We start from the raw sequence: 25,192 nt of genomic DNA on the forward strand, positions 1-25,192 counted from the left end.
GTGAACCTAGTTGCAGGAAGTATGTATAGCCTTTGTATCATTCTTTCCACTTTTCTGTAGTCTTGAAATTTTTCAAAACATGGACTTGGGGAAAATGCAAAAATAAAATGTATTTAAAAATCATTGTCAAGTTTGAAAAGCAAGTAAATGGCAGAGTAAGAAATAAAATCAGAGTAGACATAAAACAAAAAACCCCCAAAATATTGTCAGCCTAGGAGCCATGAATGGGCTTTAAGGGTTACTAACGTCAGAAAATGTTAAGGACAAATGCTCCTAGTGCCTTGTCTAGGGAGCAAGTTGGTATCTTTCATCAGATTCTCAAGGGACTTGTAACATCTCCTGCACCTCAAAAAGTTTTAAATAATAAGCTAAAGGGAACCCAGAGAGTCACTATTACCAGACACAGGAGAAACAGTTGAGCTGTAGAATGACCAAAGTCGTCAAATTGCAGAGACAATAAATGCCTCAGAGATCATGCAGCCCAGACCCCTACGTCCAGATGGGGAAACTAAGTCCAGAGAAAGGTCAGTGAGTTTGACTCCAATAAATTTAACATGTTTCACTGGCTCATAAATGACAACTGGGATCACAATGCTGTCCTTATGCCACGGGGAAGTTTTCTCCGCCAGAAAAGCCATCTTGAAAAACTTTACCAGACAATGGCCATTTGTAGGGCCTCCTCGGCAAGGACATGGTGGCGTCCTTGTTCTGAGCCAGATGACCGCATTCTTAGAGAGCTGATGGCAAAGGAAGCTTTGTCGAGAGAGTTGCAGGTGTGTCAGTGAGATCAGGGACACTCTCAGCTGTAGGGTAGAAGTGGGCCACTAACTAAGATTGATGGATGGTTCGAGCCCTGGCAGGCCAAACACAATGCGGGGCCGGCCGATGGGGGAAAAAATTAGTTTGCAAGATTAGGAAGTATTAACACAAGTCAGACAACTGTCATGTCACAGCTCTTCACCGTAATGCTGATTGGCAGGCAAGCATTCCTGATTCTGATGGCCACGGACGCAGGGCGTCTGCAATCTGTCTCGCATGACATCCAACGGCTGGCAAATCCCCCCTGCTGGAGAAGTCAGCTTTTCTTAGAAAACTGTATCCCCTGGGCCTTGTTTGGCATGCCCCCAGGCCAAGGGTGCACGGCAAGGTGGGAGAAGGCAGGGAGGATGCGGCAGCTGTCAAGAATTTCAGCTGAAGTGGAAGGTAGGCTTCCTGAGTTCAAAGCAACAAGTACCTCTGGATCGCTCATAGGCCCGGAACCAGGATGGGGTTGGCAGGAGTTGCAAGAGATACCATGATCCCTGACAAGGAACGTTTAACTTAACTGGGGAGCCCAGACCTACACCTGTGATGAAGTTCCATGATGAGGCAAAGCAAGGCCAGGGGTACCAAGGCCATCCCCGGCCAAGCGCCATCCAGCTGATCCTAATGAACGCTCGCTCGCTGATCTCTGCCCCACTCCGTCTTCTCTGGAACAGGAGGCCAGCAGTTCAGCATATCACTTTTCATTACCCTTCGAACCTGAAGAATTTGGAAATAGGCAGGACTGACTTACATCTGTCTTGAAAGGCACCTTTCTTTATGTGTTGTATTGTTTGAAATGTTTAACGTGGGGCTTCAAGACTGACTTTATCAAATATTGGGAAAACACAAAAGAAGCTTTGTAAATGTATGTATATTTGTCTGCATAGGCAGGGCTATAGGCAGTGACAAACCACCCTAAAAAGTGGGCGACTTCATCTAACGAATGTAGATTCCTTACCTCTACAAAATCTGCTGCCGACCCAGACGCCTCTTCAGGTAAGCTTTTTAGAAGAATGAAACTCAGCAGTCCAGGCTGCTTCAATCTCGGGGCTCCTCCATCTCAACGTGAAGTCACAGAAGGGGATGAGTAAGTGGGAGATCACACACTGACTTGTTCATGCTTTGATCCAGAAACACCCCCCCCCCGACACACACACACACACACCAGTGGCCTACAGCCCATTGGCTTGAGCTAGTCACACAGCCTTGCCTAATTTCAAGGGGATTGGCTCTGGGAGGGAACAGATGGATCGACTCTGACAGAATATGGGAGCATACAGCAAACACCCTGTACTCACCAACAAATTTAAGAAAAAGAACATTATTATAAGTGCCCTGGGTGCCCTTCTCAGATGCCAGCCCCTTTTTCTTTCACCTCAGGGGTAACAATCATTCTGAATTTTGTATTTATTATTTCTTTGTCTTTATAGTTTTACCATATATTATTGATTCTTTTTTTTTAATTTGCCTTTGAGAGAGATAGAGAGACAGAGAGTAAGCAGGGGAGAGGCAGAGAGAGAGGGAGACACAGAATCTGAAGCAGGCTCCAGGCTCTGAGCTGTCAGCACAGAGCCCACCGCGAGGCTTGAACTCACAAACTGTGAAATCACAACCGGATCTGAAGACACTCAACTGACTGAGCCACCCAGGCACCCCATGTTTTCTTAAGTAACATAATAATCAGTTATGCATTTTTTGAACTTCATATAAATGGATGCATGTATTTTGTGACTTTACTTCTTCTGCTCAACATTATTTTACATTTTTCTGCACATCTGGAGCTCATTCAGTTTTCACTGTTTTATAGATTTCCACTGAAGGAATAAAACAAACTATTTATTTTTTAAAAATTTTTTATGTCTTTCTTTTATTTTGAGAGAGAGAGATGACAGAGTGTGAGCAGGGGAGGGGCAGATTGAGAATGAGACACAGAATCTGAATCAGGCTCCAGGCTCTGAGCTGTCAGCACAGAGCCCAACGCAGGGTTCGAATCCATGGGCTGTGAGATCATGATGTGAGCCAAAGTCAGATGCTTAACCAACTGAGCCACCTAGGCACCCCTAAAACAAACTCTTTATCCATTAGACCATTGAATGAACATTTAGGTTGCCTTCAATTTGGGATATTATAGAGGGTGCTGCTGTACACATTCTTATGTATCTCCTGGAGGGCTTAGGCAAAAATTTCTCTATATAAAGTTATCTAAGATGAGATGTCTGAAGAGGCAAGTAGAAAGGATAAGCATAGTAGTTGGCAATTAGTGTGAATCTAAACAAACTTTAACTATATAAAACAATATAATAATGTCTTCTGGGTTAAAAACAAACAAACAAACAAACAAGAATCAATATCCCCAAACAATAACAATTGTCTGGCAGAGATATTTGAAGACAAAATCATTGACATACTGGAAACAGTATCATTGTTTTGCGAGGAATGATGGATAGTTAATTGGGATATTTTATCATAAGCAATGTATAGTTAAATGAATGGCTGAAGTTAAATAGCCCTGTAATGTTTGGAGGATGATAAATATTTGTTTAAAATCTTTGACTTTGGCATGTTAACTATGCAAAATACATTTCCAAGGTAATCATTAAAAGAAGAGAAATAAAGATTTTAAAAAAATAACACAGGGAAAAACCATTCAAATAAAAAAAAAAGCAGGAAGAAAGAAAAAAAGAGTAAGACACATAGAGAGCACACAAAATAAGGTATGAGAAATAAGTAGCTACAATAATAGAAATGGACTAGATCTATTTAAAGACAAATATTGTCACATGTTTTTTTTAAAATCAGCCTCTCTGACAAGGAGGTGCCTTGCAACAGAAGCACAAGGTCCCCGCACAAGGCTCTCCGGGACTGAGGGGTGACCCCACACAGAATATATACCCTCAGGCTGTGGGTTCAAGGCTCCAGGGACAGTTTGTATTAATGTTACATTAAGTTCTTGAAATAAATTGTGACCTTTCCGTGTTTCTTCCTGAACGGAAATAGTTTCAGGACCATTGGATTTACTTTTGCTTTAAATGTTAGCCCCAACTCAGCTCTCAAGCTGTCTGTTTGGATGTGATTTCTAAAGTTTCCTCAAAGATGTAGTAAAGAAAAACCAGGCCCCAAAGAATTCATGTCAACGTTTAAAGGGAAGTTGGAGATAGGCCGATGTGCTGTTCAACATGCTCTAGGTTGTGATAAAGGGAAGAATCCGTATTGATCCAAGCCCTTCAGCCTGAGAATCTGCAACAGTGGTTTGTCACCATCTCAGATGAAGACAACCGTGGGCACGCTGGACAAAACCCTCCTGGATATGGAAGAGCAGATAGGCCATCTGATAAAAATACTTTCACCTCATGAAAAGAATTTATATACAAGTCGTCAGTGAAGGATTTTAGAATAATGAAAAAGCTAGCACTTTGAAAATGCAGAAGAAGATCATCCTCCTTGAAGAAGACCTCATGGTTAATTGATTCTACAAAAGAACCATGATGATTCACAAGACTTCATGCATACAGATAATCAACAATTTGGCCCTGGGGAATTTGAAGATAATCTGGCCCAAGGATACAGTATTGGATAACCCAGGACACCTTTTAACTATGCTGCAATTGAATGGTGCCCCCTGGGAATTGAGCAGTGCAATGGCCCTAACTTGATCAATATAATTCTATTGGAAGAGTTGGGGAGAAAGAGGAGAGTGAACTTGCTCAGGTGGTACCTTCAATGCAAAATTTCCTTGGTGAATAAAACTAATAGGCAACCGACGGAATGGGAAAAGATAGTTGCAAATGACATATCAGATAAAGGACTAGTATCCAAAATCTATAAGGAACTCACCAAACTCCACACCCAAAAAAACAAACAACACTGCTAGGAATTTACCCAAGGGATATAGGAGTGCTGATGCATAGGAGCACATGTACCCCAATGTTCATAGCATCACTCTCAGCAATAGCCAAAACATGGAAAGAGCCTAAGTGTCTATCAATGGACGAATGGATCAAGAAGATGTGGTTCATCTATATGATGGAATACTACATGGCAATGAGAAAGAAGGAAATCTGGCCATGTGTAGCAACATGGATGGACCTTGAGGGTGTTATGCTGAGCGAAATAAGTCAGGCAGAGAAGGACAAATACCATATGTTTGCACGTATAGGAGGATTAGGAGGAACTTAACGGAGGACCAAGGGGGAGAAGAAGGGGGGAAACAGTGGGGGAGAGGGAGAGAGGCAAACCATGAGAGACTCTTGAATGCTGAGAACAAACTGAGGACTGATGGGTGTGGGGGAGGAGGGGGAGAATGGGCATGGAGGAGGGCACTTGTGGGGATGAGCACTGGGTGTTTTATGGAAACCAACTTGACAACAAACTATTTAAAAAAATTTCCTTGGTGAAAAGTGAACTGTCAGGGCACTGGGGGGCTCAGTTGGTTAAGTGTCTGACTCTTGATTTTAGCTCAGGTCATGATCTCACAGTTCGTGGAATCAAGCCCTGCATCAAGTTGTGCACTAACAGCATGGAGCCTGCTTGAGATTCTCTCTCTCCCTTTCTCTCTGCCCTTACCCACCCCCCCTTAAAATAAATAAATGTTTAAAAAAGAAAAGTGAACTGTCATGTACTGGAACTTGTCACAGAATCAAGTCTGGGATTGGATTAGAAAGCCAATCTGACCAGTAATGTAGACAAGTTGGAAATATTGACAAGTTTTTTTTTAATTCCTGGAAAACCACAAATCATAGCAACGTGCGCAGAACTTTGACTTCCACAGAGCTGAACAATGAAGATGTCCGTGGGATGCTTCTCAAAGAATGATTTGTTTCACCCATTTCAAATCATCTTCTTTTCACAGCAGGGTCTTCCTCACTACTGCTACTGAAGAAATTCCAGGAGAGTCTTTGAAAAAAAGCAGCAAAATCCAAAAGCTACAAGGAATAGCAATCAATTCTTGTATATGGAGAAAAGAAGCACCATATCACAGCCAAGGAAGGAAAAATCACGTCCTGAAATGGAGAAGCTCATATCAATACACTGTGGGTGCCTAATGATGATTAGGAAGCCTTGGCCATTTCATTACAGATTAGACATTAGTGCCTTGAATGGAGGCTCAGAACATGTAGAAAAAGCCAAAAATATCTCATAACTGTGGCTAATTGAATATTTAATAGGCTACTTTAATATATAATAGACAAAGATTTAATCAGAATACCCATTCCAAAAGTATAACTGAGTATTCTAAATGTTTTGAGCACCTGGAGGGGAAAAGGTATTCCTGTATTGATATAAAAATAACTGCTAATGAAATACCTATATCTCTGAAGACAAAATTGTTGACATACTGAGTACAGTATCATTGTTCCACAAGCAGTGACTGATGGTTAATTGGGATATTTTATCACAAGGAATTCAGATTCAAATGAATGGAAAAATGTAGAAATTGCAGATTATCCTGTATTTCTCTATGAATAACAGACAGTACATTTCTCTACCAATTATAAGTTAGCAATGTAGGTATTTAGGGTAATTCTTATTTTCAAATGGCATTTTTTTCAAGGAACTAAAACTATAAGAAAACTCTACAGTGCATAGGCTACCTATATAGTCATATAAAATTTCAGCTTTCATAACCACTGTTCAGAAGGGTTCGGCTGAGTTTGCAGGACTGTTCTAAAACTGCTGTGCCTGCAGTATCAAATAGGCAGATCCTGAGTAATCAGGTAACCTGCTCAATCTTGGTGTGAATGACAAATAGCTTGAAGCTTAAAGTACCCAATTTCTTTGCAGCATTCTTTTTTCTGGATGGATGAAAGCATACTCCTTATAAGTTGATATCTCAAATCATTTGTTTCAAAATATTATCTGATATTTTAAAGATTACCATTTCTGTCACCTTGCTTCTCAGATTCTTGAATCCAGTTGTTTCTGACATGGAAAGAATTAATAATCTTTCACTAATCAAGGATCCTATCTACTTAGGGGGAGCAGTCTGAAAGTATTCCATGTCAACCGTATTTTTGTTATGTACTTAAAAATGACATAAAAGCAAGCATGGATTTTCTGAGCACATCAAGTCCTTTATAGTCAATGAATACCTGAATGTCATTGATGGGGAGGGAACTTCTGCTTTTGGTTAAGATGTAATAACAGGAACTGGACTTGATGTCCACTTGAAGCAATTAAACAATTGAACAAAATATATAAACCAACAATTTTCAGACACTTGACATCAACTAATGCAGTACAATAAATTCTCCAAGAGAGGAGAAACAGAAAAAGTGAGACCTTGGATTGGTCCATGCTACTACCTGATAAGAGTTTCTAGTCTACAGTGCAGGGAAGTGGAATGCAAGCAGAGCCTAGTAATCTTCCTAAATTGAGAAGATGGAATTGGAGTACAAAGCAGCTAGAGTTCACAGAGCAGATTACCAGGGAGGAGAGAGAGGGAGAGAGAGAGAGAGAGAGAGAGAGAGAGAGAGAGAGAGAGAGAGAGAGAGAGAGAGAGAGAGAGAGAGAGAGAGAGAGAGAGAGAAGAGAGAGAGAGGAGAGATCTGTAGATCAGTAGGTCTCCCTTGAGTTTTGGGTTGCCTTGTGAACAATGTGGACATGTGAGAAAACTACCAAGGGCTACAGTAAGAATCATTCAAAGGAATTCAACAATTTTCAGTACTCATACAGATCCAGGAATATTCTGTATTCCCACCATCTACAATGGAAAAATCTTATAATTCAATTACAAGATATCAGTTATCTATATCTGATATAGAGCATTGCCTTAGTAGGGGGAAGAATTTATCCCCAATCTAGAGGCTACTCTTTCTCCCTAACAAAGATTATAAGTAAGCCTTGAAAGACCAAACTGTTTCCAAAATAACTCAACCATATCCTAGCACAAAGTTCAAGAATATTTATAGGAGTACAAAAATATCTAATACCCTCCATAATAAAATCCACAATGATTTGATCAATAATCAGGCATACAAAGAAGGATGAAACTAGGGCCCATAATAAGAAAAACCAATCAATAGAAACAGATCTAACAATGGCACCGATGATATAAGTAGTAGAGAAGCATATTAAAATAGTTACTATAAATATATTCCATATGTTCAAGAGGCATGTTAAGAAGGTAAAGGAAAGATGGAACATGTTACAACATAGAAGATATAAAAAAGACCCAGATTGAACATGTAGAGATAAAAACCACAAAGTCTGAGATGAGAAATGTACTGGATGAAATTAACAGCAAGCTAGACATTTCAGTGGAAAATGTTGGCGAACTGGAAGACATAGTAATCAAATAAAAACTATCTACAATGAAACACAGATATATTTTTTTACCTAGAAGAAAATGAACAGGCCATGAATGATCTGTGGAAAAATTTCAAGCAGCCCAATATGCATGTAATTGAAGTCCCTGAAGGAAAGGGGAGGGCGTAGAACAGAAAATATATTTAAAGAAATGATGGTCAAAACTTTTCCAAAGTTGGTGAAAATAATAAACAGACCCAAGAAGCTGAAAAAACCCAAATTGTAATAATCATGAAAAAATTACATTAAGTCATACCATAAAATCTAATTGCTTACAATAAACAATAAAAAGAAAATCTTAAAATACTGAGATAAATAAAAGACACATGATATAAAGAAGAACAAAGAGAAGGATGACAAACAATGCAAGCTAGAAGATGGTAGAGCAAAAATAGGAAAAAAAACAAACAAAATCAAGAAAACCTTCAGTTTTTCTTAACCTGTCAATTGAGACGTATATATCTTGCAAGAAACACTTTTTCAGACATACAAAAGTTTTTTAAAAATCTGTATTGGCAGATTTTTTTCTACAAGATATCTTAAAGGAAGTTCTTCAGGCAGAAGAAAAATCATACTAGCTAGAAATCTGAATTTACACACCAAACAAAAAAGGAAACAATAGAAAATGGCAACTATTTTCTACTTAATTAACAACAACTCTGGTGTAGCATAAAGCCCATCATCTCTGAGGGTCACCCCTCCCCCACTCTTGGACCCAATCAAAAATTTTTTTTCTAACTTGCTTTAAAAATTCTATGAAGAGGGGCGCCTGGGTGGCTTAGTCGGTTAAGCGTCCGACTTTCACTTAGGTCATGATCTCGCGGTTCGTGGGTTCGAGCCCCGCGTCGGGCTCTGTGCTGACTGCCAGCTCAGAGCCTGGAGCCTGTTTCAGAGTCTGTGTCTCCCTCTCTCTCTGACCCTCCCCTGCTCACGCTGTCTCTCTCTCTCTCCTAGAAATAAATAAAACCATTAAAAAAAAAAAATTAAAAAAAAAATTGAAGAAAAAGAACTCCTTTCAAAAACAGCTCCTCAAAGAGTTAAATACAGAGATGCGACATGACCCCGCATTTCAGCTCCCAGAGTCTACCTGCGGGAAGCGAAGGCAGATANAGTCTGTGTCTCCCTCTCTCTCTGACCCTCCCCTGCTCACGCTGTCTCTCTCTCTCTCTCTCCTAGAAATAAATAAAATAAAAAAAAAATTAAAAAAAAAATTCTATGAAGAAGTTGGGAAAGTGGATGGAATGTTACAATTGGGACTTCAGGAATGTATGTGGAAAGATAACCATTCTTCTGGGACCTTTTCTAATTCATAATGAACAATGTTCAAACTGCCCACTTACTATGTGTACTAGAGTATCCCATGGCTCACTAATCTTGTCAAGTGTAATAGAGTACTCTTTTACCAATAGGATGTACATACTGAGATTACTTATCATTGAACATGTGATTTCATATGGTTCTGCAATAGCAACCAGAGTATATAGGGGAGAATATTGGCCTTTCCTCTGGCCCCTAGTTCTACCCATTTAAAAAATGGTCTACTTGCCCTTCTTAGCTTACTTCCTGTAAGATTTAGTCATCCACTCCTCACAGATGATAGACCAGGAAGTTTCAACTTAATTAAATAAAAATAAGAATAAATGATCTGAAAATTGTTAACAGACCTCTATAAAGGCCAGTGCAGTTCCCAAGGCATCTGTAAAAGTTTCTATTCTAATGTGTGTCTCTGACATTCAAATCTTGAATAATGTATAACGTGGTTCTTTAAAATCACATCGTGTCATCCATTGTTTGAATTTCATCCCTGACCAAAGATGAACACAAGTGTGACACATCCTTTAGATCTGTAATTTAAAATGTGGGTCAAGAGCTGATGTGGAGAATGCAGGATGCCTCCACTACTTCTGAAGAAACATCTGGAGTATATGAGTCCACAGCTGCCTTTGTCTATTTCAGTGCTTCCTTGATAACAGTTATACACATTCTTTCTTTGGCACACTCCCTGTGAATGAACGGGCATCTCTTACTGAGGCTGGATGCAACTCTAAACTTTCCTTCTAAAGCATATGTGCCCAAAATAGAGCCTGGGAAGGGCTTCAATGTATTCCAGTGGGGCCTTTAAACAATATTCTCCTTTTATCTACATCCTATTCAGTCTTCTTTTGGTGTAGTCTTATTCGTGAAGGAATGCTCAATACCCATTTTTGTGGTGCTTAGCCTACTGTACTCCAAAATTCCATATCACTGATATAAAACTGTGAAGTCTCATTCTTCTACTCTCTTTTGGAAAAAAAGATTCCAAGAAATTACCTAGACACATTATATGGATCTTCTCCTGGTCCTGGTACTTTGGATATCTCATAAAACATTTTACTTTGATGTGAGTCTTGATGATATCTCTTTGATGAACAGTTGGTGAGGTGCTGCTTTTGGCTTTAGTTTGGTGTGATATATATTTCTCTCTTCTCTTAATAGTGGAATTGTGCCTGGAAATACTCATATAATATACAGCCTTAAAAACATCAGACTGAGCCTTAAAGAACATCAGATGATGTTTCATTGAAGATGAGTGGTCTTGATATCTCTTTTATCCCTGTTAGTATTGGAGCATCTCATCCCTTCACTGATGGTGTACAGATGTACAACTCTCTTTTTCTGTGACCCAAAGGACCATTCCTTAAATCTAGCATGAGACTGTAGATTGGACTCCACCTTTTCATAAGCAAACAACTTTACAACCTATTCAACAAATTGCTCTGTTCTTGGTCTCATTCTAGAAAGGTCTTTATTTTAAACTATGTTATTACCTTCTCCAAAGACACAAATAACCCACCTCTAACAGTTTAACCCTTGGGTAAATTCTTACTTTTTATCCATATCCAGGAAGCATTTGAAACATCATTCCTATATTCTGGAAGAACATTTTCCTGTTCCTGGAAACCCTGTTAGAACTGGAGCAGTATCAAATTTGTCTGTCTGTCTGTCTGTGGTCTCAGACTGGATGGAGTTTGTATCTGAGTGCATGAAGGAACTACCAGCCTGAGAGAATCACAAGCCTGTTGGAAAATTTTATTTAGACAAAAGCTACGCACTTCTAAGTTTTAGATAAATTTTACTATGATAATTGGGGGGAAAAACTATTGCCAAAATATAAGGAGAAAGAAAAATTAAAAGTTAAAGAAAAAAGGAATAATAAAAGAATATATACCTGAAAAATACCACACTAAAGGAATAAAAAGGTTTTTTAAAAAAAAAATAGAAAATAAGCATAAAATTGAAAAACTATACACAACCATAAATTAGTTTTTTGAATATACTAATAAAATTTACAGATTTCAGGAAAACTCGGTTACTACAAAAAATAAAAGCTCAAAAATGCTAGAAATGAAGAAAGAGACATAATTCAGATTCAATAGAATTTTAAGAGATAATAAGGAGATACTCTGAAATTCGTATGCCAATAAAAGAGACATGAGTGATAAAATCCTCCAAATCCTGACTTGGGAAAAAATTTGCCAAAACAGACTAAAGAAAAAGAAAAGGTGAATAGTCTGATAACCCTTAAATAAGCTGAATTGAAATTTTAAACAATCTCTCCACAAAGAATATTACATGCTCTAGTTGATTAATTTTACTTTCCCTATCTTAAACCTTATTCTAGAAGGAAATTTATATAACTTTTATTAAGAGGCTAGCATAACTTTGATTTCAACACTTAACACATAAAACAAGAAAGAAATCTATTGATGACAAAAAGACCCTGCAGAGGTTTTTCTGAAGGACATCTCATCTGTTTGCATTCAGAGAACATATGTAAAGACTTTAGCACACATGCGTTCCACCCCACTTACATGTTACTGTCATCAGATATTTCAGTGTAACCTTAGTTTTCTTGATTCTCAAAATCTTCTGTTATTTTATTCGGTGTTCACTAAGATTTACCCACATACTTGTTACTTTCTTTACTTTTCATTTCTTCATTCCCAGATTTTCTTCCAGGATTACATTTCTTCCACATAAAATATATTCTTTAGATTTCCCTTTAGTGAAGTCTTTTTGATGACAAATTCTCTTAGTTTATTTTTTTATCTAAGAGTGCCATTCTCCCTTTATTCTTGAAAAAGCTTTCCAAACAAATAGTTATTTTCTTTAAATACGTGGTAGGCAGAGTAACACCCCCTCCAAAGATGTCCAGGTCCTAATACCGGGAACTAGTGAATAGATTATATTACACGGCAAGAGGGAATTTGCAAACATAATTAAAGTTATTGATCTTAAAAAAAAAAAAAAAAGTCGGGGGAGAGTATCTTGGAGTATCCAGGTGAGTCCACTCTAAACCACAAGAGCCTTTGGTTAGCCAATCTAACCATAAACAGAGAAAGTCAGAGATATGCAGTAGAAGAGGGAGAGAGATGTAGCAAAGAGGAAGACAGAAAGCTTTGTGCATGAGAAGAATTGGAGACTGTGGCTGGCTCTGGAATGTAGAGACCCAACTTCAAGGAGCAGAGGCAGGTCTCCAGGATCTGAGGGCATCCCCCAGCTGGCAGAAAAACAGAACCTCACTCCTACAACTGCAAGGAACTGGATTATTCTAACCACCACAGCGCACCTAGAAATGGATTCTTCCCAGTAAGAGGCCAACTGGCTGACAGTTTGGTTTCAGCCTTGTAAAACTCAGGGCAGAGATGTCAGCTGTCAGCCTAGACTTCCGACCCACAGAATTGGGAGATCCTACATTGTATTATTCTAAGCTGCTAAAATGTGTGGCAATTTGTTGTGACAGTGGTAGAAAACCAATACCAATGTATAACAGCACTCCACTGATGGCCTTTTATTTTTGCTTTTGAGAAACAAGCTGTTGTTCTAATGATTATTTTTTTAAAGTCATCTTCCCCCGCTCCCATGCCCACTTTTAGGTCTTGTCTTTGTCTTTGATATTCTGTGGTTTTATTTTTATATGTCTACATGTGAATTTCTTTTTATTTATCCTGCTGGGAAATCGATAGTTTCTGAGTGAGAAAGTGATGACTTTTGGCAACGTTGGAAAATTTTGAGCCCCTGACATTTTCAAATACAATCACTGCCCTATTCTTTCTTTCCTCCTCTTCTGGAATTCCAGTTTAGCATATGTTGTACCTATTGACTTGATTTCATTTTTCTTAACCTCTCTTTCACATTGTCCATCAAGGTCTCTTCTGTGGACACTTTTTTGGACATGTCTTCCAGCTCATCAGTTGACTATATAGCAGCTTTTAATGTGCTTTTAAAATCATCTGTTGAGAGGCGACTGGTTGGCTCAGTCACTAGAGCATGTGACTCTTGATCTTGGAATGGTGAGTTCAAGCCCCATGTTGGAAGTGGAGCCTACTTAAAAAAATCATCTATGGAATTCTCGTTTCAATTACCTTATTTTTAACTTATTCTTAGGAGTTTTATTGTTTCTTATTTGAAGTTAATTTTTGAGAGAGAGAGAATGCATGAGTGGGCAAGGGGCAGAGAGGAAGGGAAGAGAGAATCCTAAGCAGGCTCTGTGCTTTCAGTGTAGAGCCCCACATGGGGCTCAATTCAACGAACCCTGAGATCATGACCTGAGTTGAAATCAAGAGTCAGAAGCTTAACTGATAGAGCCACCAAGCCACCCCAAAGTTTTATTGTTTCTATTTTAAATCCATTTGGTTATTTATAATAGTCTTGCTCTTTTCAAATATTGTGAATCCTCTTTTCATTTCTCGAAAAAAAATATTCTTATTTATATATTGTATTTGATAAATCAAACATCTATATTAATGTAGCTCTGACTCTTTTTGTTGTTTTGGCTCTTTCTCAAAGGGCTTTATTTCCATTTGTTTCACATGGGTTTTTGTTGTTTTTGTTTGTTATTTGACTGAGTTCATACATCTTAGAACTTTATCTGTGGAAATGCTCTGAAGCCTTTGAAATTGTTTCTTTCACAGAGAATTTTATTTTTATCTGATTAAAGAGCCACTTTAATCAAAATCCTTGACCTGGAGTTATTTTGTTTTTTGGTTTTTTTGTTTTTTGGTTTTTTAATCACCCAAATACTTTGAATTCAGACTAAAAGTTCACGTGAGCGCCATCTTGTGGCGCACATTTTCCTGCACTGGTGCCAAAACCCAAGAAGGGCAGTTTTCCTTCTAAGCCTTCTGGTTTCCAAGTTTAGATTTATTTCTAGCTCATCCTTACACTGCACGTGCAATTCTTTAGAGCCCTAACTTCGTGCTGGCAGGCTTCTCTCTAGACTCTCCACTTCAGGCACGTTCTGGACTTGGTTTTAATCCAACAGTGCCATGCAAGGTTCTGAAAACCATAGCTCCTTTTCATCTGGTTTAGCAAGTGCCCTCCTGGTAAAAGGCTGCCTCCTGGGTTTCTACTTTCACTTGGTTTATAGCTTCTTATTCTCTTGCCAGCTCATTAGAGCCTTTAATAAGATGTTGTCTATAATTTATGCACTGTTTTCCGCTGTTTTCAGTGAGGGCCAATCAGGGTACCCCATATCTGGCACACTGCTGGAGATGGAAGTTCCAAGCGCTCTTGCCCTGTTACAAGATTCATTCTCTAAGGGGAGCACGAGCTACCACCCGCCTTTACCCCTCTCTCTCTCGGGTATCTTGTAAGATAATAGGACCCAGCAAGATGGGAGTCTTGGTCTATACTCCAAAAATTAGCAGCTTGTCTGCTTCAAGTTGCTGGCCCTGCCCATCTCCTCCACTGAGGCCCAGTCCTCCTATTCCCTTCGTGCCTGACATTCTTACTGTATCCGCTCTGCGGCTCTGAATCTTCCCCACCCCTCTGTTCCGCTGACCCCCGTCGGTCCAGCCCAAGTCCCGTACTTGGCACACAAGTGGGTCAGCCTATAGTTCCTGACTGCACTTGATCTATCATTGCCTGTTTCTTTTCCGAGAGCTCCTGCTACCTTCCCCATCCCTCCCAATATTCCTCGGGACAAACACTGCAAAGTTCTGTACCCTAACTTGTGCTGGAACCAAGCGCTGCCAATCGTAGGCCTCAGAATGCAGCATGTGGTAAGAAAGGAAGAAGCACAAATTTTGAAACCAGAAATATCAGTTTTCATCCCAGATCTTACCTGCATCAGTGAATTGCCACTTAATTCTCTAAGTCTCCATTTCCTCCTTTGTAAATACATCTTTGTCAGATTATTTGAAGTACTGGAGATGTGGTGCATAAAGAATCTAATGCTGAGGTGCCTGGGTGGCTTAGTCGGTTAAGCATCTGACTCTTGGTTTGGGCTCCTGGCATGATCACATGGTTTTGTGAGTTCAGGCTCCATATCAGACTCTGTGTTGACAGTGCGGAGCCTGCTTGGAATTCAATCTCTCTCTCTCTCTCTCTCTCTCGGCCCCTCCCCCTCCTCTCTCTCTCTCTCTCTCTCAAAATAAATAAATTACTTTTTTAAAAAAGAATCTAATGTAAAATGGGTACCAAATGGCTGGAAGAATACAAAGTTTTCTGTGGGTGGGACTGTGTCACTCTATACCTTGAAAACCGGACTTGGAGCAATTGCACAAAGAATGAAAAGTCTGCTGTTAGACGTTGGCTCTGATATACGAAAGTGGAATGGACTCCCTCGGGCCAAAATGGAACATGGACTAGAGCAGTGTGTACAAAGAGCTGACAACCAAAAAACTAAACTCAAAACTCAGAATGTGGCGGGAGAGACGTTAGATCAGGCCTAGCAAACAGATGGTGGATGCCTGATGTTTCTTACGTTACTCCTCCCTCACCACTGGCAGGAATTACCAACTATGATGATGCAAATAATAATAATAATAATATCTAATGATGTCACTGTTCTAAGCTCTTTCCCAAATTAGCTGATTTATTTCTAACCACCGTTCCATGATTCAGGTGATGCTATTGTTAGCATCTTACAGATGAAGGCATTAAAGAATGAAGTAATCAAGAAGCTTGTCCAGGATTAAACAAGGAACAGAGCAGCTCAATTCTAAGCCCTTAGCCACTTTGATATAAGAAGAATATCCCCTCCTGCTCCTATCAGAATTCCCACCAACATAGCGTCACACGAAGCCACTCTTAGTTATCGAGCTGATACATGAAACAATATCTAATCTCCATCTTGGGCCCAGAGATTCCTGGCTTATAGTCTTACTCTAGTGAAGTGCATTGATGGAAGCAATAGGTCCCCGATGTCTTTAGGCCTTATATTATTTGTAGCTTTTTTAAAAATATTTTTATTTATTTTTGAGAGAGAGAGACAGCATGAGCAGGGGAGGGTCAGAGAGAGAGGGAGACACAGAATCTGAAGCAGACGCCAGGCTCTGAGCTAGCTGTCAGCACAGAGCCCGATGCGGGGCTCGAACCCACGAACCGTGAGATAATGACCTGAGCCGAAGTCTGACGCTTAACCAAGACTGAGCCACCCAGGCGCCCCTATTTGTAGCTTTTTATATATACTTATATTTACATTAACTAGTAGTAATTAGTTGTAAGTTATAATAATAACTATATTAGTTATAATCATAATAGTAACTAACATTAACTCATGGTAAAGTATAAGAGGCTCTCCTGGAGAACTTTGCCCTTACCTCAGTTATGGGACCTACCTCACCCTGTCATCCGTATGAGTTTACGTGTCTGGCTCTAATACCAGATGTGCATTTCTCAAAGGCTCATAGTGAAACTTCCCTGTTCTTCCATGTTTTTGTTTTTTGGGTTTTTTTTTTCCCCCTGGGTCTATCACAGGCTCTATCACATATATATAACACAACAATCATTTTAAATATATATATATATATAATATTATATGTTAAAAAAGCAATAATAGCTAGCATTCTGTTCTATACCTTCAATGTGCTGAGCCCATACTAGATGCACCCCATATATTTTTTTCTAACTCTTACAACAACAAACCCATGAGCTGGTGTTATTCTCATTTTATGGATATGGTGCTGAGATATTAAATAATAGTCTTAGATTAAATAGTAAGTGGCTCGGCAAGGATTTATAGCCAGATCTAGATGGCCCATATACCTGCATTCCGTCCTATGACATCAAGAAGGGGTGCTAAATAAACATTTATGAAATGAATAAATTTGATCACATACTTCATTATAAGCATGTTTCTCGGCTGTATTCTAATACTGTCTTTTAAGGAACCTGGTCAAGGCTGCAGCAGATGTAGTGGCCCAGGTGACATTTACAGTTACTATTCTGGGTCCTGGGAGAGAAGACTGGGTTAGAAACTTGCTTCTGGCATCTGAGATTAGAGACTGAGCAGGACTCGGGGCTTTGGGATTGTGAGTCAGGCCTCCCGCAGGTCAGGAAGGTTCCTCTCCACCGCCCCATGCCTATTGGATTCAGGTTGGCCTTGGCCATAAAACCAAAGCTCTACCTTTGTTGTTGTCACTTTTTGCCTACTGATCACTATGCCATTTTCACCTTCTGATTCTTTCCCACATTGGAGCACAGAAAAGGGATTTGAGTCTGAATGCTGGAAATATATGTATTTTCAATTGCTTAAGTACATAAAAGAGACCCAAGTAGAACCTGGTAAATTTTTGCATCCAGCGATTATAATGAAGTATAGATAATATTATAGACCATGGGTTTTTGAGTCAGACAAAACTGGGTTCCTATCCTGGATTTGCTGCTTGCTAGCCATGAAACAGGGGAAAAATATTGAACTTCTTTGAGACAAAGTGTCTCATCTGTAGAATGGGCATAATAGTACCTGTTAAAAATAAAATTCAAGGATGCATGTAAAGTGTCAAGCATTTTAATAAATCGTATACCTTTTCCTTCATCTTGTCTTCCAAACAGAAAGAATTTGAGAACTAACTGACATTCATTCAGTAACAGAAAAATAGGAGTCAAATTTGCCTGAAAATCTATTTTGACCTCAAATCATACAACTCTTAGCTTGAGAGACTATGGGGTGGAAGAGACAAAAATTTAGTTATTTTTGTCATGATCAATATTTCTTTTCAGGAGGAAAAAAAGTAATTTTATTATTATCTATAGAAATAGCTCTTAACATTCATACCACAAGGGAATTCTTTTCATTAATTTTCAAAGATAATCCCACTTTTAGATAAAAATCTCCCTGGCAAACCACTGTTATCAAGTAACGATTCACTTTCTTGTCTTTGTCAAGCAACCGCAAAATCCAATGACTATTAGAGCTTTTACTTGGCAGGTACCTCACATGACCCAAGTGAAGGATCTGCATGTTAGTTCTTCGATTGCCTCTTCTTGGTTCTTTGGACCTCCATTTATATCTTTACTGACTCCCACAAGGATCCATAGAAACTGGCAGGATTGGAATTTGATTTGGGAGGGAGTTCAGGCAGTGAACTTCCATCTACAGCTCAGGGGACCAGAATTGGACAAGATTTCCTTTCCTGTTACACAGAGCAATTGCTGAGTTGGGTCCTCAAAACAAAAAGGACTCTGTTTTGTATGGTTTCCACATGGCCCCTTCCTCTCTCGTTGGAATTTGACAAGCAAATTGGCATTTGTGTTGCTGAGACTGTCGCAGAATAGTGATTGTTAATTATACCCTAGATGTCCTGCTTCATTCTGTCATGGACGCATTATGCTAAATGTGTACAGTGAGCCAAAGATCTTAAATTTGATTTCAAGTTGCATATCTAGCATGCTACAAGACCCGCCCCAGGGCAGAGAGCTCTGAAATCAGCCTGTCGGGAGCTGTGCTCCAGAATTCCTGGTTCTAACTTACACCAGGAAGTATTCAAAAGGTCCAGCAGATGTCAGTATGAATTCTTTGATCGTCTCCCAAGTCGAGTATTAACACGTCAAATTACCTCACCCACTGCCCCGAAGAGCTGTCTCTAGACAGGGTATTGTGTGAGCTTTAACTACTTCAGAGACAATATTTTCCATAAGGATCTACTCCTCTAATTGGTAAAATAATGACCTTTCATCTCAACCCTAAAGCAGGATGAATGATGCAGTCTCAATTATAAAGACCCTTCAACGGACGAACCAGTGATTAGGTGGCTGCTTCTAAAAATAAATCTGGTCTGTGCCGGCTCTCTGGTTTCCCCTGTATTGCCCACCTGGATTGCTCCTCAGCATCTTCAATCTCTTACCCTGCAACTTTTCCTTTAGAACTAAAGATGCGGCCAGGCTTTAAGTTTACTGCAGCTTTAGAGTCAGCAACCAGAGACAACATACCATGCTTGTTGTAAGTGTGCTGTTTCACTCCTCTAAATGTCTTTTTGATTCATTTTGGGATACTTTGTATTTTAATAAAAATATAGAGGGGCACCTAGGTGGCTCAGTTGGTTCAGTGTCCAACTTTGGCTCAGGTCATGATCTCGTGGTCTGTGAGTTTGAGCCCCTAGTCGGGCCCTGTGCTGACAATTCAGAGCCTGGATCCTGCTTTGTATTCTGTCTCCCTCTCTCTGTGCTCCATCCCTGCTCACACACTTTCTCTCTCTCTCTCTCTCTCTCTCTCTCTCTCTCTCTCTCTGTGTGTGTGTGTGTGTGTGTGTGTATGTGTCTCCCTCAAAATATACATTAAAAGAAAAGAAAACTACAGAGAATAATATATAAGCAACCCATCTGTTCACTACCCAGATTTAACAATGAGTAAAATTTTACCATAAATAATGCCTGTTTTTTTATTTTATTATGAATGAAATAAAGGTCTCATATACTCCTCCTCAACCCTATTCCCTTCCCTTCCTTCCCAGGACAAGCATTGTCTCAAAGTTCATGTGTATTCTTCTCACCTCTGTTGATTGCCAGGGGTTGCCATTATAAAATACCACAGATTTGTTAGCCTCAAGGATGAAAAGTTATTGTCTCCCTTTTCCGGAGTCTCAACATTAGAGACCAGGGTGTCGACAGGGCTACATTTCTAGCTTCCGAGAACAAGGGAAGGTTTTGTTCCTATATGGTGAGCAGCCAGCCCTACACAAGGGAGTCAAATAGTAACGTGAAAACCGCAGAAAGGCTCTCAAGTCTCTTACAAGTGAGCAGCCCCAGGCCTCACCTACTTCTCTGGGGTCTCCCTTGCCCAGGGTTTTAGCCATGACTCACTTAAGATTCAGCAAAGTGAAGGAAGCCTTGATCGGAAAGGCAGAAGATACAGCACAGCTGAGGGGGGGTGTGTGGCTAACTGTGGGCAGGAGAAAAAGGCCCACCAGTACAAGGACATTCTCCACAAGGCTGTCAAACTCAGGTGCCAGGCAGATAGACAAGGACATGGCCATCCTGGTCAAGTTCTTAGAGAAAGTGCAAATGTCCTTTGGCTCAGAGCTGTCAGCATGGATGGAGTGATGGGAACCTTCCTGAGGGGCCATCTCAGAGAAAGAGATGTTGACTGCCTTCACCCAGGGCCACTTTCTTCCTGTTTGGTGGCATGACATCTGACATTTGTGAGTGTCTTCTGCTTTGTGTACCTCCATCTTTATCACTGTCTGAAGGACTCGGATAAGAGAGCTCCATGTTACTCCCAAATACTGGATCCCTTGAGGAAAATGCTAGAAAATCAGATTGCACTTGTCTTCTGCAGTTGAGCAATGAGGTTGAATGTGAAAGACCTCCACTTTCCTTGCCTACTATATGGGCCCTTGAAATGTCTTGTTCAAAACAGGGAATTCTCTCTAAAGGCCTCCATGAGAAAAGTGCCAACCAGGTGCAAGGCAGTGAATGGCCCCAGATGAGTCATATGAACCACTGGTCATAACCAACCATCTAAACGGAACTCCCCAGATGAACTTTTAACTTTAGAAGTACTTTAAAAGTATAGGTAAGTTACTACTACATTTTAATATGTTTGCAGGCTAAAGAATAGATTTTTCGAAGACCACTGAAAATTAGCATCCCCCTCACCCACCTTGCACCTCAAGGCACTAGTGGATTTAGCAGAAAGCACAGCACAGCTGGGGGGCAGCGAGGGCAGCCAAGCCTGAAACATGGAGCTGAAAAACAGCCCTGAAAGCTATTCCTCTACCGGCCTTCCCTGAGGGCAGATGCCTAAGGAGTCTCACAAGTAGTCACTCCTACATCCCTGACGTCAAAGTGGTCACCATGGCCTGCGTCAACGTGAGAAACGACTGAAAGGTTGACGGTAGACATGCCTGCAGGGGGGCTGATTCAGTGTCAGAGTGGGGAAGAGAGAGGCCATGGACTCTAAAGAAAATGCCACGTAAATGATGCATGCAAACTGACAAGAGTCTTGTTTCTATGTGATCCGATATTTGAAAATATGCAAATAGCCCTTTATGGATTTTGCTATGGATTTCTACTTGGACTCCATGGTTTCTTTTGAGGGTTTTATGTCTAAAACCATCTGCCTCCCTCTCTCTCTTTCTCACACACTCACCACACACACACACACACACACACACACACACCTCTAATTTCTGCTTTTATCAGTCATGTATAGCCCCAAATGCTATAGAGAAACTACATAGAAAAATCACAGGGAAGAAGACTGTAAGGCTGCAGACATAAATAGGATCTCTACAAAGGGACCATCAGAAATCTCTAACAAAAAGGAATCTTAAAACAATTATTTTCAAAGGCTGTCATTGCTTTAAAAATGAAATTGATAACATAGAATGTCTACTTTGATTTGTCTTTGATGCTTTATTCTGAAACTAGATGAAGGAGCAGTTGTTTTTGAGGTGTTACTGGTATTGATCAGAACTGCTGGGATTTCTATTTTGATTAAGTTATATTTCATTGTCTCATTCCTAGTCTCTTTCTCCCTGAAATAATCTTCATATCTATTACTGCAATTTTAACAAATGAATAACTAAACTCATGTATCTGTGCTTAATGATTATTTAATTAAGAATGAAAACCATTTTTTTCAAATGAAGAGAAAGTTCAGAATTTGCCGAAACATTGTACTTCTATTTTTAAAATCAAGGGGCGCCTGGGTGGCTCAGTTGGTTGGGCGTCCACCTTCAGCTCAGGTCACGATCTCGCGGTTTGTGAGTTTAAACCCCACATCAGGCTCTGAGCTGTCAACACAGAGCCTGAAGCCTGCTTCTGATTCTGTGTCTCCCTCTCTGCTCCTCCCCTGCTCACACTCTGTCTCTCAAAAATGAATAAACATTTAAAAGGGCTTATGTGTACATGGATGCAATAAAACTCATGTGCACCAAAGTGGAATGATGACTTTGGTGCCAGACAGTCTTTGCTCAAATCCTGTCTTCTGTTACCAGTTACGTGGCATTGGGCAAGATGTAAAGTCTCTCTGAACCTCAGTCCTTATTCATAAAAAGGGATTAATAATGACTACTTAACATGGTCATCTTAGAAATTTAGTGAAGTCATGTATGTTACGGTGCCTGGCACGGAGCAGGTGCTCCAAAAAAGGATAGTAGTTGTTATTTCGTGGATCGAAGTCCCAGCTCTTGCATTAATTTGCTCTGTAATTCTAAGCAAGTCTTTTTACTCCTAAGTGTAGGATGTAGAGATGGAACTGGATAGTCCCTACATCCTTTGCAGGATTAAACTCTGTTTCTAATACACTATGGGTTTGTAGATTAGGCACTATCAAGAGGGACCAGGCAATCTGAATAGATGCAAAGGTGAGATCTGGGACTTGAACCGCAGCCACATTTCTTAAACGTCTGTCGCTAGGCATTATTCTGAGCCTTTTCCAGGTCCTAACACATTTACTCTGACAATTCTATGACTAAGACGCTATCCTTCTCCCCTCTTACAGATGAAGAAACCGAGGCACAGAGCGGTTACATGCCTTGTCCCAAGTCACACAGTGAGGAAGTTGTAGAACCAGGATTCAAACTGAGACAGGCTGCTGAACTCCTATTTGTCTTAACCGTTGTGCTTTGCAGCTCTTCCAAGGGCATTGGCTTATTGACAACCAAAATCACAAGTAATCTCAGCACTTACTCATCTTTACTTTTCTTTCCTGGGCCTGGGGCAGACCCTCGTTGTATGTTTGCTGGAGGATTATGGTTCTATGAAAGCCTGGAACTGTATCTACCTTCTAGCAAGTGCCTCGTGCTATGTGCCTGCTTTATTCCTACTAATAAACGTTTGAAGTCAGACAGATGTGGTTTCAGTCCACACACCTGTATTAATTATTTGATTTTGGCAACATTACTTAACCTCCCCAAGCCTCATTTCCACATCTGTAATGGTAAATGGGAATGTTAATACCGATAACTAACACACAAATGTGAGAATTAGGAGAGTTAATACACGTCATTTACTAACTGCACGCAGGAAGCACTCACTAAATCGGATCAGCATCAGCTCTGACCTTGGGGCAGACTTCAGGTAGAGCCACTGAGCTATAAGGAAAGGCTACTTCCTGCCCCCCACCCCTAATTCTGAGTCTCAGAGTCAGATTCCCTGCCCCAGATGCCCAGAAACTGTCACAGATGCAGCCAAGCACGCAGTCTGGGGTGCAGGCTGCTGTAGAATCCAGGGGCTTGAGGGTCTCATCAGCTGAGAGTGCGTCCCACCCTTCTGCCTCCACCCTTTACAGCCTAGAAAGGAAGGTCAAGGAGCTGTCTGCTATCACTGGGCTCTAACTGTAAATTCCAGCCACAGTTTGATGCCACCCTTTCATTCTACTTGCGAACATTCTTCTTCAAAAGTTCTATCTTTCTGAATAACATGATTAAAAAAAAAAAAGCAGAACCTTCAAGTCTTTGGCCTGAGTTTTCCATTTTGTGTCCAGCTTCTTTTTCTTCCTCCTCCTCTTTTGTTTATTAATAGCTTCCCTTCTGTGTAACATCATGCATTTGCAGGTGTTAAAAAAGATATTGATGGAGCGCCTGGGTGGCTCAGTCGGTTAAGCGTTGGACTTCAGCTCAGGTCACGATCTCGTGGTCAGTGAGTTCTAGCCCCACAAAAGGCTTTGTGCTGACAACTCAGAGTCTGGAACCTGCTTTGGATTCTGTGTCTCCCTCTCTCTCTGCTCCTCTCCCAATCGTGCTCTGTCTCTGTCTCTCAAAAATGAATAACATTTTTAAAAAATTAAAAAGAAAAAAAGATATTGTTAGAGGTCTGGTAATTATTCCGAAGTTGAATATAGCCAGAGAAAAGACATGACTGAGTGGCAGATCCCCCAGGAGCAGAGCACTCTCGCCCAGGATCTCACGTGGAAGCTTCCAATGTGCCATTTGTGTCCCAGCGCCTTTGAATAGACTCTTGGTTCCCTCAGTCTTAGATCTTCTCTTCCTGTTCTTTATTTTTAAGACTTCATTTCTTTAGCTTAAGGTTCATAGCAAATGGAGGGGAAGGTACAGAGATGTCCCACATATACCCTGTCCCCACACATACGCAGCCTTCCCATTGTCAACTTCCCCCACCAGAGTGGCAAATTTGATAAGCCTACACTGACACACCATCATCACCCAAGGCCCACAGTTTCCACTGGGGTTCACTCACCTAAGAGTGAACCCCATGGTTCATTCCATGGGTTTGAACAAATGTATAATAACATGTATCCATCCACCGTATGGCATCATACAGAGTATCTTCACTGTCCCCCAAATCCTCTGTGCTCTGCCTATTCACCACCTCATCCCAACTCCTGACAACTAGTGATCTTTTTACACTCTCCATTTTTTTTTTGCCAGAATTTCATATAATTGGGATCATACAGGATATAACCTTTTCAGATTGGCCTCTTTCACTTAGTAATATGCATTTAAACTTCTTGGTCTTTTCATGGGTTTGTAGCTCATTTCTTTTTAGTGCGGAATAGCATCAATTGTCTGGATGTACTAGTTTATTTATCAACTCACCTACGGAAGGCCATGTTACTTTCAAGTTTTGGCAATTGTGGATAAAGCTGCTATGATCATCCATGTGCAAGTTTTTGTGTGGACATGTTTTTAACTCCTTTCAGTAAATACCAAGGGGCACGACTGCTGGATTGTATGGTGAGAATATGGTTTAGTTTTGTAAGAAACCACCACACTGTCTCATGAGGTGACTGGTACGGTTTGCATTCCTACTGGCAAATGAATGAAAGTTCCTGCGCTCTACGTCCTTGCCAGAATTGGTGTCAGTGAACCAGATATGGGCTGTTGTCATAGGTGTGTAGTAGTATCTCATTGCC

Source organism: Hyaena hyaena, unplaced genomic scaffold, assembly GCF_003009895.1.
Source record: "Hyaena hyaena isolate Hyena2069 unplaced genomic scaffold, ASM300989v1 scaffold_401, whole genome shotgun sequence".
NCBI lineage: Eukaryota > Metazoa > Chordata > Mammalia > Carnivora > Hyaenidae > Hyaena > Hyaena hyaena.